The sequence below is a fragment of the Aotus nancymaae genome, unplaced genomic scaffold (assembly GCF_030222135.1).
Source record: "Aotus nancymaae isolate 86718 unplaced genomic scaffold, 86718_ANA_hifiasm-v0.15.2.pri h1tg000033l, whole genome shotgun sequence".
NCBI lineage: Eukaryota > Metazoa > Chordata > Mammalia > Primates > Aotidae > Aotus > Aotus nancymaae.
The window spans coordinates 53,374,137-53,379,012 of NW_026988447.1; the positions used below are offsets into that span (position 1 = coordinate 53,374,137).

The following is a 4,876-nucleotide window of genomic DNA, read 5'->3' on the forward strand; positions in this document are numbered from 1 at the left end:
TGGTGGGGCCCTGAATGTGTGTTTTAACCAGTTTTCCAGGTGATTTTATGCACACTAAAGTTTGAGAAGCACCAGTTAGGATTTTACAAATTGCATTTCATTTGAGATACGTTCCAGAATTTAAAAAATATCTGGGATGTTAAAAGCCAGTTCCAGTTGGGAGTGTGTATCTCTAGCATGTCTGATAGGTTGGTATCTAACTGCCGCTGAACATTTTTTACAGATGGGTGCTCACTACCTCCCAAATCAATCTGTTACATTTGGGAACAATTCAGATTATTGGAAAATTTCAAGGCCAGGCACAGTGGCTCATGTTTGTAATCTCAGCACTTTGGGAAGCTGAAGTGGGAGGATCTCTTGAGCACAGGAGTTCAAGACCAGCCTGGGCAACACAGCAAGACTGTATCTCTACAAAACATAAAATAAAAAAACTATCTGGGCATGGTGCTGTGTACCTGTGGTCCTAGTTATTAAGGAAGCTGAGGTGGGAAGAGTGCTTGAGCTTAGGAGGCTGAGGCTGCTCTGGGCCATGAACATACCACTGCACTCCAGCCTGGGCAAGAGAGTGAGACTCTGTCTGAAAACAAAACAAAACAAAAAGAAGAAGAAAGAAAAATCTCATTTATTATACATTTAACCCAGATTGAGTTAATTTCTCCTTTTAATTATTTTTCCCAATCCTCCTCATGAGGAGCATGAAATAAATCTAGTTTCTTTCTTTCTTTTTTTTTTTTGGAGATGGAGTCTCACTCTGTCACCTAGGCTGGAGTGTGTAATATTGGCTCACTGCAACCTCCGCCTCCTGGGTTCAAGCAATTCTCCTGCCTCAGTCTCCTGAGTAGCTGGGATTATAGGCATGTGCTACCACACCTGGATAATTTTTGTATTTTTAGTAGAGACGGGGATTCACCATGTTGGCCAGGCTGGTCTCGAACTCCTGACCTCAGGTGATCCACCACCTTGGCCTCCCAAGGTGTTGGGATTACAGGTGTGAGCCACCTCGCTTGGCCTAAGTCTAGTTTCCTTTATACAGTCCAGACATTTAGATATTTGAGACAGCCATTTGTTCTCTCCTAAGAATTTTTTTTCTCAAGAGAGAACATTCTTAGTCCCTTTACTTTCCCTTTCCCCACCTAATAATGCCTTTCTTCATTCAGAATGTATTTATATATCAATATTCTTCCTAAAAACATCACTTCTAGGCTGAGCACAGCAGGGGCTCATCTCTGTAAGCTTAGAACTTTGGGAGACTGAGGTGGGATGATTGCTTGAGCCCAGGATTTCGAGACTGACCTGAGTAACATAGCAAGACCCTGTCTTTACAAAAAGAAAAAGAACACATCACCCCCAGAATCAAATATAAAGTTTTTCAAGGCTTCTGCGCGGACACGCCGAGCCAGCGCCTCGGCCTGGAAGCGGGCCGCAGAACCTCAGCTTTGCCCACCGCCTCCCGACCATGGACCCCCTCAAAGTGAACGAGCTTCGGGCCTTTGTGAAGATGTGTAAGCAGGATCCAAGCGTTTTGCACACCGAGGAAATGCGCTTCCTGAGGGAGTGGGTGGAGAGTATGGGGGGTAAAATACCAGTTGCTACTCAGAAAGCTAAATCGGAAGAAAATACCAAGGAAGAAAAACTTGATAGTAAGAAGCTAGAGGAAGACTTAAAGGCAGACGAACCATCAAGTGAGGAAAGTGATCTAGAAATTGATAATGAAGGTGATTGAACCAGACACTGACACCCCTCAAGAAATGGGAGATGAAAATGCAGAGATAACAGAGGAGATGATGGATCAGGCAAATGATAAGAAAGTGGCTGCTATTGAAGCCCTAAATGATGGTGAGTTGCAGAAAGCCATTGACTTATTCACGGATGCCATCAAGCTGAATCCTCGCTTGGCCATTTTGTATGCCAAGAGGGCCAGTGTCTTCGTCAAATTACAGAAGCCAAATGCTGCTATCCGAGACTGTGACAGAGCCATTGAAATAAATCCTGATTCAGCTCAGCCTTACAAGTGGCAAGGGAAAGCACACAGACTTCTAGGCCACTGGGAAGAAGCAGCCCATGATCTTGCCCTTGCCTGTAAATTGGATTATGATGAAGATGCGAGTGCAATGCTGAAAGAAGTTTAACCTAGGGCACAGAAAATTGCAGAACATCGGAGAAAGTATGAGCAAAAACGTGAAGAGCGAGAGATCAAAGAAAGAATAGAAAGAGTTAAGAAGACTCGAGAAGAGCATGAGAGAGCCCAGAGGGAGGAAGAAGCCAGACGACAGTCAGGAGCTCAGTATGGCTCTTTTCCAGGTGGTTTTCCTGGGGGAATGCCTGGTGGTTTACCCGGAGGAATGCCTGGAATGGGAGGGGGCATGCCTGGAATGGCCGGAATGCCTGGACTCAATGAAATTCTTAGTGATCCGGAGGTTCTTGCAGCCATGCAGGATCCAGAAGTTATGGTGGCCTTCCAGGATGCGGCTCAGAACCCAGCAAATATGTCAAAATACCAGAGCAACCCAAAGGTTATGAATCTTATCAGCAAATTGTCAGCCAAATTTGGAGGTCAAGCATAATGCCCTTCTGATAAAGCCTTTACTGAAGGAAAAGCAACCTAGATCACCTTATGGATGTTGCAATAATACAAACCAGTGTACCTCTGACCTTCTCATCAAGAGAGCTGGGGTGCTTTGAAGATAATCCCTACTCCTCTCCCCTAAATGCAGTTGAAGCATTTTACAGTGGTTTGCCATTAGGGTATTCATTCAGATAATGTTTTCCTACTAGGAATTACAAACTTTAAACACTTTTTAACTTTAAAAATATTTAAAACAAATTTAAAGGGTCTGTTAATTCTTATATTTTTCTTTACTAATTATTTTGGATTTTTTTCTTTGAATTATTGGGCAGGGAAGATACTTAATGTATAGATGATTTTTTCTCTAATTTGAGTGAAATAAAATTTATTAGTACGAGGCAAACATAACTCATTTGAGGATAAAGTTTGTGTTGGATATGTGGTTCCTGAAGCATTTTGACTTGTCTTTTTAAATGCTTTATCTTTTTCTTTAAAGATTTATTTCAATAAAACTAATTGGGACCACCAGTATTTCAGTAGGACCTGGGTAGAGACTGGAAGTACTTGGCAGGGCAGCAGCAATCTTGCTGTGTTTTATATAACGTGCATCCTTGGGCAGGTTGTCCTTAAGTCTTACACTGTGGTGAAGGGATGATTATTTTGTAATGCTGCAGTAGAGTTGGAGTACTTAGTTCTGTTCTTGTCTAGTATATCTAATAAATGTATCATATTAGTTCCACATAGGGGAAATAAGGGAGTACTTTTCTTTTTATATTTCTATGCTTAAAATTCTCTTTCCTAGTCAAAAAATGCCCAACTCTGTGTCTGCTTTCTGCTTGTTAAGGTTTTTCTCCCTGACTTTTCTTGGGCTAAAGACAGGCTTTTTCCACCAGTATCATCACTGCTATCATCATTAACAGCATAATTATGCAAGCATATTTAATGCTGAGTTTAATTTAATATGTAATACATATGGTAATTGTAGGGTAATACCCACAACAACTGTAGTTTCTTACTTGGCCATGAGAATGCTTATTTAAGTTCCACTCTGGCAAAATCTTGTCATATCAAAAGACATTGGAAAGAGGGATTCCCTTTGGTGTTTGGTCTTCTACTTAGAAAATACCTATTGCAGTTAGAGTTTATCTTGTAGTATTCATCTTTGTATTTTGAAGATAATAAGGTTTGAATTAAATTGATATACACAGAGGGGAACCCATTTTTTTGATCCAATGTAAATTATACATGAGATAATCCACAGTTATTCACTATGGAATTGTTGAGACTATGAAAGACTCATTGTCTTTGTATTCAGCTCTTCCTTAAATAGTGTAACAATACCCCCACCACCTCTCTTGCTTGCTTTCCCTTCCCTCCAATGATAAAGAAAATGAGAAATTTAAAAAAAAAAAAAAAAAGTTTTTCAAGATGTCTATCCAACTAAAGCTATTACAGATTATTCTACCAGATGTAGAAATTAACTGAATCCTCTTCTGGACTTTAGAAAGTTGAATTCCAAGCCTGATTTTGCCACTATAGACTTGGACAGAACACTTGATTTCTGTGGATTTAATTAAAACAGGAATTACTATGTGGCACTTAAACCTGGGGACTTGCTAGTGTTTAAGGAACAGATATGGCCAATACAGCTTTTGAAAAGAATTGAAATAGAATGGTCACAAAAGGCAAAGGAACCAGTAGAAAGCACTGTTTGATTCTTTCTCTTAATAGGTGTGTGCTAAGGACTCAGCCTGGACAAGTCCAGGAGCCTGGGTTGGGCTTCAAGACAGGGTGTTTTTTGCCCAGGGTGCCATAGTTCTCCATAAGGAATCAGGGGTAATAAGCAGATGCGATGTTCTGCTGGTAGGCAGGGTTGGAGTAAAGATAAACAGTCCAAAGCTGGGTCAAGCAGGCCTGCATGAAAAGAGATTGCTGGTGAAGAAAGGACAGATGACTGTGGATCAATAGCAGCATGCTGTCATCCATGTCCTTCCATGCTTGCTTTCACAGATACACTGGATGACTTTAAAGATCAGAAGACAAGTGACATACCTGTAGTTCCAGCATTTTGGGAGGCCGAGGCAGGTGGATCACTTGAGGTCAGGAGTTTGAGAGCAGCCTGGCCAACACAGTGAAACCCCATCTCTACTAAAAATACAAAAAGTAGCAGGGCCTGGTGGTGCATGCCTGTAATCCCAGCTACTCAGGCAGCTGAGGTGGGAGAATTGCTTGAACCTGGGAGGTGGATGTTGAAGTGAGCCAAGATTGCACCACTGCACTCCAGCCTGGGTAACAGAGCAAGACGAAGAA

At 41.6% G+C, this 4,876-nt stretch overlaps 1 pseudogene; it reads left to right on the forward strand.

Moving 5' to 3' along the window:
* The first annotated feature begins 1,389 nt into the window (after positions 1-1,389).
* Positions 1,390-2,610, forward strand: LOC110569436 (hsc70-interacting protein-like; annotated as a pseudogene).
* The last annotated feature ends 2,266 nt before the right edge of the window (positions 2,611-4,876 follow it).